We start from the raw sequence: 12852 nt of genomic DNA, 5'->3' as shown, positions 1-12852 counted from the left end.
GGGACTAATACTTATGTGGAAGGGATAAATAAATAAATGTTCCCAGAACTATGTGAATTAATGGCATAACTAGTACTCAGATAGTACTTTATACTTTGTGTTTCTGTATGGGTGCAAACTGTTGAAATATTTACTTAATATATACTAAATTGATCTGTGTATAAAGATAATTGAAAATGAATCTTGATGTGAATAGGATGGGAGAGGGAGTGGGAGATGGGATGGTTGCGGGTGGGCGGGAGGTTATGGGGGGAAAAACTGCTGTAATTCAAAAGCTGTACTTTGGAAATTTAAATTTATTAAATAAAAGTTAAAAAAAATAATGTTCCCAGTTACTCCCAATAGTTCCTGGCACGCTGCATGGGTGTAGAAAACTGGTATTCATTAGGGGGTTCTCTCTGAGGAATATTTTTAAAGATATTTCATCAGTAGATAATTCAGATTTTGAAATTAAGGCAGATTCCAAGAGGGAAGGTGTAAGTTGTATCTGTAGGGACCAAACAAAAGATTTCATATTCCAACCTCTTGCTTCCTATTCTTATTCTTAGTCATCTGATGATTCATTTGGGTACATAAATCCCAGGCCCATCACCCCCTCCTAATCCCCCAGCAAAGTAATATCACATTAAAAGCAAACAGCTCACGATCTCTTCTTTGGAACTGGGCAAAGTGTATGAGGAACAAAGCCCTTCGTATAAGTGCACACAGAGAGCAAGGCCAAAATGACCTCGTACTTTATCCACGTTGCTTCTTCCGATTTCAGGGACAGATGCCCTTCTCACACACGAGGAGCTTGTGTGGCCCTTTAGGAGCCTGTTCTGCAGCCCCGGGCATGGAGAAGTCTTCCCCGGGCCCTCAGTCCTCTCCACTGGCCACGGGGACTGTGCTGCAGGCTGGGCTGGAATCACAGGAAAACAGCGTCACATAGGGCTCCAGGAGGAGAGACTCACACAACAAAAGCCATCCTCTCTCTTGAAATCAGAGCCAGCTCTGCCTCTAGGGGGCCAAGCGGCAGTTGAACATGCTTAGAGATGGCATAGATCACTTGCAGAAGCACAAGAAACACTATAGATTGAAAATAGCTGACAAAGTTTCACCTCCTTGCATGTTTACATCTTATCATTGTAATTTTGAGTTTCAAAAAAGAAAGGATTAAAATTGTTTCAGGCACCTAGTTTCAAGGAAGGGCCCCCCTTGGCTATAGCATCTGTTTCATATGCTGAGCAATTTGAATACTCACAGGTTTGCCTTCTTAAAATAAATGTATATGCCTACTCCACCCAGCATTAATAGATCCTCTGAGAGGTCAACCTTTAGATCAGGACAGTGGGCTGCTCTAGAGAAAGATAAACGGGTAGTTGCATGGATTGGCAGATAGACTTTCCAAAAATGTCTTCTAGAAGGAAAACAGGATAGCAAGAGAGAAGACTTTCCATGTCTCTTTAAATCTGTCCACAGCCCTGTGGCTGTGACTCGGCCATGGTCCAACATATGAAAATGTTGAGGGCTGAGAGCGTTTCATTTTCCAAAGTATATGCTAAGAGTCATTCTCATTTTTTTAAAGCGCAAAAACTTTTTTATAATTATAGAAGCAATATAAATTTGCAGAAGAAAATTTGGAAATATAAACAGCAGTTTAAACAAAGTCACTTTTAGGTCTACTCCCTGACATTTAAAAAAATTATGTATTTTTAAAATTTTATTTGGAAGGAAGAGAGAGAGACTGAGAGAGAGAGACTGAAGTCAGTAGTCTGGAGCTCAGGACTCCCACATGAATGTCAGTCCAGGACTCCCACATGGATGGCAGGGACCCAAGTACTTGAGCCATCACCTACTGTCTCCCAGGATGTTCATTAGCAGACAGCTGGTTCAGAAGCAGAGCCAGGACTCAAATCAGGCATTACAATATGGGATGTGGGTGTCCCAAGCAGCATCTTAACAATATGCCAAATACCTGGCCCTACTCCTTGACATCTGATACATTTCTTTCCAGCTGGAAAAGCCTCAGACACCACTGCAGTGTGGAGGAAGCAGGAAGTGGGTTGCAACTTTCAGAGGACTGAGTGAGGCTCGGGATCCCAGGGCACTTCTTCCGGTTACCCAGTTGAGCTTCCTCAAGGCTGGAGCCCAGGGTCTCAACTCTGTTCATTTCTTCATCCAAAAGAGGATGCTTAAGTCACGTTCCACTCCAAGCCCTTAGGTTGTGCAGGTTTTTATAAGCAATTGCCCTAGAGGTAGGGGAAAGCTGAATGCAATACTCAGTCTGGTTCGTTGATTTCCTCTCTATTTGGCATTACTTGCAAGTTCCTGTCTTATAATATGAGGAATGCCATGGCATTAAAAGCATGTTTAGTGTGCTCAGTTCCCTTCCATATCAGCTGTGTGAGATCTGAGCAAACTTTTCTGGGGGGCGAGCTGGGGTGGCAAGGAGAAGGTAGGTTGTGGCTCTTCTATAGGGATGAAAGGTCAGCGGCACTGAAGCCCCCTGGCGAACTGTTTGCCAACTAAAAAGACAACATGATTTGTAAATGCTTTTCCAGCTCAAGCCCTTTGTGACTCATTGTGGGTGTGGAGGAATGGAGTGGAGAGGTAGCAGCAGGTGGAGCATGGCTGTGGAGACCACGAGCTTCAGGGGAAGGGCTCTTCTGAGACTGTCGAGCAACTATGTCACCAGGCACCCCTGAGTGCCAGCCAACTGAGAGGCACCTGGGGGGAGAGAAGGAGTGACGATGCTGCTGTGAATCAATTAGGTGGGGGCAAAAGCCGGCTCTTAGTCTGCTGTCTGTCTCTGTGCTGTCTACTGTAGAGACATGGACCACGAGGGAAGATGTGTGTCTTTTTCTCTCTCCTCTGGTTTAGTGTCCATCAGGACAAACTATTTCTTGAGTCTGGTTTTTGAATTTCCTAGAAAAAAAAAGGAAGGCAGGTCTCTGGAGTTTTCTTATTATTGTTGTTATCATTTCCTGGTGCTCTCTTAAGTTCTTATTCAGTGGAGTTGGCAGGATCTAAGTTTTGCAGAGCCTCCACAGCAAGCCAGATGAAAGCCCATGTGACATTACTTGATGCCCAGCCTTTGTGATGTAATAAAGCCAGGAACACATGCATCATTCCCCACATTATTTGGAGGCCCAGTTGTAAAAGCCTAGGCCAGCTCAAGCTTCACAGTTAGTGTTCCATTTAAAAATATGCGATGCCTTCTATGTTCACAAGATATAACCTTATCACTGTCACTCAAATAATCACAGCCTACCATTTAGTAGGTCTGTAAGAAAGGAGAAGAAACTTTTGGATCCTGTCTTGATTTTCATGGACACTTATGCTTTTTCTTCTCTGAGCCGGAAGAGTTCTTATTCTTAGGGCTCAGCAATAGGAATTGAGTACCTAGTGGCTACTTGGTGATATTCTGCCTGGAAATTTTATATTTGAATAAGAAATCTTTAACATAGTTACTTAACTACACACCTTATAATTGAAACCTCCCAATCCGGCAATTTGCATCAACAGTTACACAGGTAGAAATGTGAAATTGTGGTAAAAACATCTGAACAGCTTCAAGATCTCCCTAAGCCAAGATATTGAGGTAATGTGAATGGGTCTGGTGAGTGAATGAATGAATGCCCTGCCCTTAGCATCAACAAAGAACAGACTGTTAAAGTGGATTTAGTAAGCCATTCATCACATTATGCCATCATAGTTCAAAAATGGAATGGAGATGTGTAAGGAAGCAAATGCGTGACAATCGAGCATGGGGGCTCCAACTCTGTGTCTACCACTGTTTGATCTAGAGCAAGTTACCTATCTGTGTTGAGATTAATATTCACCTATGAAGCAGTAATGCCTACCTTAAAGAATGCCCTGAAGATAAAGTGGTATGACCGATGTTCTGCACTTGCCATCAAGTCTGGTCAACAGGTGCTCAATCAAGGCATCTATTATTGCTGTGGTTGCCACTGCTGATACCCAAGCTGCTCTTATTCTTCATTCCCAAAGGAGGATAGATGCTAATCATGATAGTCTTGCTTCAGAGAACTGGAAGAGTTTCAAGGTTTCTTCTTTCCCAAACTGATAGAATTCCTTCCTGCCCTGTCATCTACAAATGTAATGCTTCCAGAGATGGCTAAAAATCCCGTGCCAGCATGTCCCAGGTGCTGTGCGTGCTTCCTTGCATGTTAAGTGGGTGTCGACTCCCAAGTCTTTGCTAATGTGTGAGGGGTCTTCATATTATTCATGGAGGATGAATATTATGGAAGAACAATGAATGGATTTCAAAACTTTTTGCATCAATATTAACATGTTTTAGTTCTATTCCACAAACTTTTTGAAGTACCCTCATTATATAGAAAGCCTAAGTTCCTTTGTTTAATATGGTGAGAGCTGAATGTAGTCCCCAAGTGGAAGATAGCCTTGATGGCTAGTTGCTTACTATGTCTCAGAATGCCATCCACAAAAGGGAGCTATGTTAAAAGCAGTAAAGAAGCTCCACCTTTTCTTAAGCAGCTGTCAGTGTTTCATCACCTCCTGGGATGGTGTCTTTAGGAGTTGATTATCTAGAGTAAGTTTTTTAATATGTTTGTTTTGCTTTGCTTTGTTTGAGTTTTCTTAAGAGAAAGCCTTTCTTTTTTTAAAATAATTTTTTAAAGATTTATTTATTTATTTCAACGGCAGAGTTACACAGAGGGAGAGACAGAGCGCGAGCTTCCTTTCACTTATTCACTTCCCAAATGGCCGCAACAACCAGGGCTGGGCTAGGTCAAAGCCAGGAGCTTCATCCAGGTTTCCTCCATGGTGCAAGGGCCCAAGCCCTTGAGCCATCTTCTGCTGCTTTCCTAGGCACATTAGCAGAAAGCTGGATCAGAAGTAGAGCAGCTGTGACATGAACCAGCATCCCTATGGGATGCCTGTGTCACAGGCAGTGGCTTAACTGACTGAACCACAATGCCAGCCCTGAGAAAGCTCTCTTTTTTAGTTTTTCACTGTGGACTGGATGTTGTGGGTCTTTTGCTGGTAAATAAACTTATCTTAGCCATATTTGTTCTTCTTTGGGATGGAAACAGTGGTTAATTTTACAGACTTTACATTATAATCACTTTTTTGTTGTTGTTGTTGACAGGCAGAGTAGACAGTGAGAGAGAGAGACAGAGAGAAAGGTCTTCCTTTGTCCTTGGTTCACCCTCCAATGGCCCCCGCGGCCGGCATACTGTGGCCGGCGCACTGCGCTGATCCGAAGGCAGGAGCCAGGTGCTTCTCCTGGTCTCCCATGGGGTGCAGGGCCCAAGCACTTGGGCCATCCTCCACTGCACTCCCTGGCCACAAGCAGAGAGCTGGCCTGGAAGAGGGGCAACCGGGACAGAATCTGGCGCCCCGACTGGGACTAGAACCCTGGGTGCCGGCGCAGCAGGCAGAGGATTAGCCTAGTGAGCCGCGGCGCCGGCCAACATTATAATCACTTTTAAGAAAAGTGACTGAGAAGTCTACTTTAAATGTTCATATCAATTCTTCAAGGCATCCCAAGGAACATAATTTTTTATTATGGTAGAAATGTTTTACAACATGGCTTTAAGAAATCCTAGTTGGGGCAATCATTTGGAACAGCAGGTAGGATGCTACTTGGGATGTCTGTATCTCATATCAGAATACCTGGTTTCCAGTCCTGGTTCTATTCCCAATTGCAGCTGCTTGCTAATGAGCACCATTCCCAATTGCAGCTGCTTGCTAATGAGTGGCAGCAATCATTGCTCAAGTATTTGGGTTCCTGCCACCAATGTGAGAGACTCAGATTGAGTTCCTAGATCCTGGCTTTAGCATAGCACAACCACAGCTATTGGTGGGCACTGGGAAATGAGCCAGCAACTGGAAGAATGATTCTCTCTCTCTCTCTCTCTCTCTCTTTTTCTCCCTCCCTCCCTCCTTCCCCCCCTCCCCTGTCCCCCACCTCTCCTTTCAAATAAATAAAATCAATCAAAAAAATTAGGAACTGCTGGTTGCATCACATTGAGCCTGGAGTGGACTTTGGCTCATGCTTGATTTGCATTTGTCTCATTGAGCTTTGGAGATTTGCAGTTAGGGACCTTATCTAAGTGTTCACTACCACACCTCATCAACTTCAGGAAGATGGACAATTTGAAGGGGAAAAGGAGTGTTTTGGTAATCAGGTTCCAAAAGAGAGCTAATTGACAAAACATTTTGCTCAAGTGTCTTGTCATCAACATTCTAGGTTCCATGAAATGAATCGGTTTTGTTAAATTAACACTGACTTATGACTTCTCTTGACCATCTCTCATCAGATAGGATGAGGATTTAAAAACAAAGGGTCTTTTTAGAATGAGCTTTAGACCTAGTGCATATATGTGTGTGTGCAGACTTTTTACAAACTAATAATCTGTCAGAACAAGGTCCTGCTACTTGGAGCAAGGTGAATGTGTCTGAGATATGCCTGGCAAACAGAGTAGTCTATTCCTATTGGCCACCATTAAACCTGTTTATCCTAAGGTGACAGGGTAGGCACACAGTCATGAGAGGAGCCCATTGGCATTGCTTGCACAGCTATACAGTCTACCAGTCCTTTGGGGTCAAAAAGAAAAGGAAATAGAAATCTAATCTGACCTCCACAAATGCTACAGTGCTGTCACTTGCTGTTTTGACATGCATTCATCAAGTAGTTCTGAACCTAACAGGGAATCAGAGTCTTTGGGGTGACATGTTGATAACAGGAGAGTCCGTGTGCTCCCCAGAGGAGATTTCAACATAGCAAGCCTGAGATAGGGTCTAGGAACTTGGAATTTTAATAAGACCCAGGAGTATTTTTTTATGCATGTAGTACATGGGCCCTGCTTTTGGAACCCTCAGCCCAGCACAGCGTTTCTCAAATCTGAGGGTGCATCACTGGCTTGTAAAACACAGATTTCTGGGTCTACCTCCAGAATGTCTCCTTGGGTAGGTCTGGAGTGTGCCCAAGAATTTGTATTTTGAACAAGATGCTGCCAGCTGTTGCTGTTGACCTGAAGACCATGCTTTGAGAAGCACCAAACTAGTAAAACAGAGAAGGCATGCCTCTTCAAAAAGACTGCTGGCTAAGAAGCCAGGATAGTCTTTGAGAAATGCAGAAAAGCAAACAGCCATTGCTGAGTATCTACTTGGAGAAAGTAGCTGGTACTGTGCAATAATATTTATTTTCCTGGTAACTGTTTTTTCATGGTTTTTAAAGAAAAAAAAAAAAAGCCCAAAGTTTGGAGCAGTTATTAACTTGTTAAAGATCACAGGGCCAGCTAAAATATTTTTTCCTTTGAGTTCTTTTAGTTAAACATGCATCAATTGAGATTAGCCTTTGGCCCAGTAAGGAGGCTGCTTTTTATTATTGCTTGACTCAGGCCAGACACAGCCAGTCTTGCCCTGTGGAAGGCAAGTGGCATTCTTGCTACACATTCCCCATGCTCAGGGAACATCCCTTCTAGAAGGATGGCTGGATTGCTTTGCTTACATTTACCATTGCAGGGGCCCGGGAGCTCCCTCAGGACAGAGCCACCATACAACTGGAAAGTCAAGCCATAGGCATTGACTTTGTTAGTTTATCATTTATTTGTTTATTGGTTTACTGAGAATAACTGTATTTGCTGGGTATTGTACAAGGCACTACTAATAGAGTTCTGGAGTGAATATGGGATATTGGAATGGTGGTGCTGTGCCCTATGATTGTAAGCTGTGTTCCTGGACAAGTCCCCTTAGCTTCTAGTTCTCAATCATCTATCTCCCTATTAACAAACTTGCTGATTGAGATAGATGACCTTTTATATACTCCTCAATTTACGATTTACCTCTCACAATGTTCCTTAACCTCTGTGCTGTGGAATGGATGTGTGTGGTGTACAGAAGGAAGCAAAAGAAGAAGGAAGAGTCCCTGTCTTTGAGGACTAAAAATTGAAACATGTACATACAATAGTTGCAGCTAGCATCTGTCCCCACAGGAAGTCAGAGAGCACAGCTTCTACTGGTTAAGGATGGTAGGATAGGAACTAGGGAGTGAAGAATGACGAGGAGGTGGATAAGTGGGAAGGGAAAGGGAGCAAATACAGCAAGTACAAGAGTGCAGAAGCAGGATGGCCATGATGGTGCTGCCCTTCGTGGGTTGGATTCCTCTTCTCTGTGCTGGTCACATCATCCAGTGTGTTTGGGGTTGGGTGTGTATCTGCTGGTGGTTAAGGTTGCCAGATTTAGTACATAAGAAAATGCAGAGGGTCTAGTGAAATCTCAATGTCAGATCAACAGCACATTTTTAAAGTGTAAGTATATGCCAAATATTATTTGTATTATTGTATGGAACATACTTATACATAACAATCGTGAGTAACTGACCTATAATTCAAATTTCAAAACTGAGTGTCCTCTGTTTTATCTGGCGACTCTATACTGTAAGAAAGATTTTTTTTTAATTTTTATTTTTTGACAGGCAGAGTTAGACAGTGAGAGAGACAGAGAGAAAGGTCTTCCTTCATTGGTTCAATCCCCAAATGGCCGCTATGGCCAATGTGCTGTGGCCAGCGCACTGCACTGATCCGAAGCCAGGAGCCAAGTGCTTCTCCTGGTCTCCCATGCGGGTGCAGGGCCCAAGCACCTGGGCAATCCTCCACTGCCTTCCCGGGCCACAGCAGGGAGCTGGACTGGAAGAGGAGCAACTGGGACAGAACTGGCGCCCCAACCGGGACTAGAATCCCGAGTGCTGGCACTGCAGCGGAGGATTAGCCAAGTGAGCCACAGTGCCGGCCAAGAAAGATCTTATAACTTGCGTATAGACAGTGAGAGGACAGCAGCCCCATCTGTTATTATGCTTTGTATTTTCCTTACTTCTTGACAGATGCTGACTCTGAATCCCCAAAAAGAGTGTGTAGGCCAAACAGGCAAGGACCTCAAGTAGTGATGGAACAAAGTGCCAGCAGGTGCTTCTCTCTTCTGAACTCCTGGAGTCAGCAGCAAAGAGCCAGCTGTGTCCCTGTGATGAGTGGCTATTACCAAGCACTCCAGAGCATGGAGTCATCTGAGCGGAAAGATCAGTCTATGGTTGAGTGCAGGTGAAGCACAATTGTAGGGTGACCAGTAATAGCTTGAAGGCCTGTGTTAAGGCCAAACAGGAAGGATGATAGATGTCTGCAGTTTTTTTCTGAAAGGAGAGAGAGGATAACAGGGCTGGAGGAAACTCCTTGGCTTCAAAGGCCATGGACAGCAAGAAGGCTTGCAAACGTGTTTATGAAGACAGTCCTTGGTATCCTCCAGTTGTGCTCTGCCTACTCTGACCCAGAAAAGTCACAGGATCCTGGGTCAGACGAGTCCCTAAGCTTTTACACCCTTTTAAGACTCCTAAATTAATGCTTACGGCAAAGTTTTCCTTTAGGTCCAGGATCACAACCAACCTGGTTCAGAAAGATTCTGAAAATGTATCCTGAGTGTTCTATACATTCATTCCACATCCTGGGGAGAACAGCTACACCAGATAAACACCTTCGCTCAGCCCAGCCCCTGCCATGCTCAGGGCTGTGTTCTGCAGCTCCAGGATTGGGAGGCAACAGACTCTTCAGTGTGAAATTCTGGAAGGCCGGGCCACTCCTCTTCATCCTCTCATGCTGAACTACCTCCATGCTCCAGACTGGAAAATGTTAATGTGCAATGTCAAAAGATGCTTAGACTGGGAGAGGATAATAAGGTAATAATCCGGAACACCTGTGTAAAGTCTTCTGCCTTTTTAAAACTATAATGACACCTAATAGCTACACTTGAATCCCACAACAATCCCATGGAGGAAGTTGAGTCGTTATTATCTTAATCATTGGAGTGAGGGAACTGAGACCCAGAGGGGTTCAGTGGCTTGCCTGAGGCCACACAGCTAACACAGTTCAGTGCTCCTCTTGGCTCACTGGGGAGGCTCCTAAGACAAGGCATGCATCTGACACCTGGTGCAGAGCTTGTTCGGTTTGTTCTGTGCATTCTCTCCTGTGGTCATTAACTGAGGCAAGCAAAACTGTCTGCTTAGTTGCCTGGATTGAAGCGCTCATTCTAATTATCCCCAAGGATTTTATTTTCTTGGTGCTGCAAGTCTAGGATTGCATGTGCCTGAGTCTCTTCTTTACTCTTCTTTATTTCACTCCCAGCTCTAATCCTCAGCAAGAGCCTTCATTTTTCTTTAAGCTCTCACTCTCTTTAAGATGCTGTTATTATATTCAGTACTAATTGGAACACATTCATTCCTTATAATAACCCTAGGAGGGGAAAACTACTGTCATCACCCCTTCATAAATATAAACCAAGGCCCAGGGCATTAAGCCATTGTCCAAGATCACACAGCCAGGAAATGGCACAGGTGGGATTTGAATTAAATTATTGGGCTTCAGAGTCTGCCATCTTAATCACTACACTGTCACTTCTTTAATGCAAAACAGTGGTTCTCCAGTCATGGTGTGCATTAGGTTTCTGGAGGGCTTGTCACAGCCTAGATTCTTCACAGATCCCAATTTGGAGTGAGGCATTTCTAACAGGTGATTCTGCCGATGCTGCTGTGTGGAGCCCACACTGAGAACCAGTGACTTAGGAATTCTCTGTGTTGCTGCTTGTGAATCAACTGGGAGAATTCCTGAAAAGGGAGACCCCATGGTCCTGTTCCTAGATATTTTGATTTAATAGGAGAGTCTGTGTGGTGAGTGTGGCCAGGGAGTTCTGGTTAGTGCTCCGGGGCTGGGGGTGGGGCAGTTATCCAAGGTTGGGGTGGTAGATCTCTGTTGTCAGCAGGAGATAGGGTATGATCACCTCTGTTGGCATAATCACACCCTCACCTCCTCTCTTCCTAGGTGATCAGTGCCCAGAGTTAGCCCACAGGGGATGCAGCACTCACCCACACTGCTGCATGAACCACACAGGGATCCGTGCAGTCCTCAGTGTAAGCTCAGATCCCTCTGCAATGACCTGCCAGGGAGCTCAGAGCCACTCACATTGATTGCCCCGAGTCCCAGCTGCACCCTGGCACAGAGTTCCCACAGTCACAGCACACAGGGCTCCCAGAGTCATGGGGTATGGGGGATCTGCTGTGCTCCCTAGCCTGTCCTGTCCACGGGGAGAGCAGAGATGTCCCCAGAGCCAGTTGCCTGTGTGTGCTTGGCCTTGACAGTTGAGCCCTGGAGTGTGTGCTATGTTAAGAGGAACAGTTCTACATGACAGTTCTACATGGGTGTCCAGCCACCTGTCAGCACTCCCAGCCACTCAAATTCAGTGGAGAAGGTGGATTTTCCTATCTGGTTAACCCTTGATCACATGTGTGCACAGGAGCCACTGCAGCTGCTACTGGTGTCAAAATGGTGCCTTCTCCCTGCCAGTTGCCAGGCTTTGGGGGGATGGGTTGAAAGAGGTGGGCTTTTCTTTCACTGGATTAGATGGGTACCCCATCCTCATGAGGGTTCCAGGCTGTACCCAAAGGCAGTGTTGTGTGCAAGGCTCTCCCCACTGGCAGCATCACCGGTGGCACAGGCTGCCACAGTCTGCTCTCACCTGGCTATCCAAAGCTGGTGTGCCCTCCAGCTCTCGGCTGCAGGGTCATGTGTGGTGTCCAGGTGTCTGCTCATTCCACGCTGCTCCACAGCATCCCTCTTCCTTCTGTAGAATTTCTACTTTAAGTTTCTCTCCACCTCTCCCCTGGGAATGCATGTTCTCTGCTTGTTTTTTTTTTGTTTTTTTTTTTTGTTTTTTTTTTTTTTCTGCTAGTGTCCTCTCCTCTAAAGCAGCAGGTCTTTCCCCTATTCAGCCATCTTGGAATCTCTCTACAATAGCTTAGTCTAAACTATTACTTTATTGCTCTGATGTGGCTACTTCAGTAAAATCTGAGACAATGAGAAACTTGGATTAAGTTTTTTTTTTTTAAGATTTTATTTATATATTTGAGAGGCACAGCCACAGACAGAACTGTCTTCCATCTCTGCTGGTTCACTCCCCAGATGGCCACAATGGCCAGAGCTGAGCCAATCCAAAGCCAGAAGCCAGGAGCTTCTTCTGGGTCTCTCACATGGGTGCAGGGGCCCAAAGACTTGGGCCATCTTCCACTGCTTTCCCAGGCCACATCAGAGAGCTGGATTGGAAGAGGAGCAGCTAGGACATGAACTGGCACCCATATGGGATTCCAGTGCAGCAGGCAGAGGCCCAGCCCACTACACCACGGCACTGGCTCCTATTTTTCTTTTTTAAAAAAGATTTATTTTGGTTTTTTTGAAAGGCAAATGACAAAGAGAGACAGAGGAAGAGAAAGATCTTCTACCCTCCGGTTCACTCCCCATATGGTCACAAGCCAGGAGTTGAGAATGCCATCCTTGTTTCCATTGTCAGTGGCAGGGGCCCAAGCACTTGAGCCATATTCTGCTGCCTTCCCAGGTGCCTTAGCAGGGAGCTTAATTGGAAATGAAGCAGCTGGGATTTAAACAAGCACTCTGATATAGTATGCTAGTATAGCAGGCAGTGACTTAACCTGCTATGCCACAATGCTGCCCCTAGGTTTACTTTTTATTGGCAAAACCAGTCCTGTTTAGCTCCTAAGTTTAAGGCACATGAATAGACTTAAGCTTCATATATTATTGACTGTCTCTAAAGCAAGAATTTTGGAAAGTTATCATTTAATTGATGTCTAAGTATATGATTTCTTAAGTTTAGTCAATATAAAGAAGCAAACAAAGAAGATGCAATTTCCAGGTTTAGGTAGCCAGTTGTGTGGCTTGATTGCAGGAAAACTAGCAACAGTAATTTCTGGAAGCACAAAAATAAATTTCACCAAGTGAACTGAATTTACTGACTGAAAATAAATTCACTAACAGTGAACATGATTGAGTTTTC

Source organism: Oryctolagus cuniculus, chromosome 2, assembly GCF_964237555.1.
Source record: "Oryctolagus cuniculus chromosome 2, mOryCun1.1, whole genome shotgun sequence".
Lineage (NCBI taxonomy): Eukaryota > Metazoa > Chordata > Mammalia > Lagomorpha > Leporidae > Oryctolagus > Oryctolagus cuniculus.
This window is presented reverse-complemented; position numbering follows the sequence as displayed.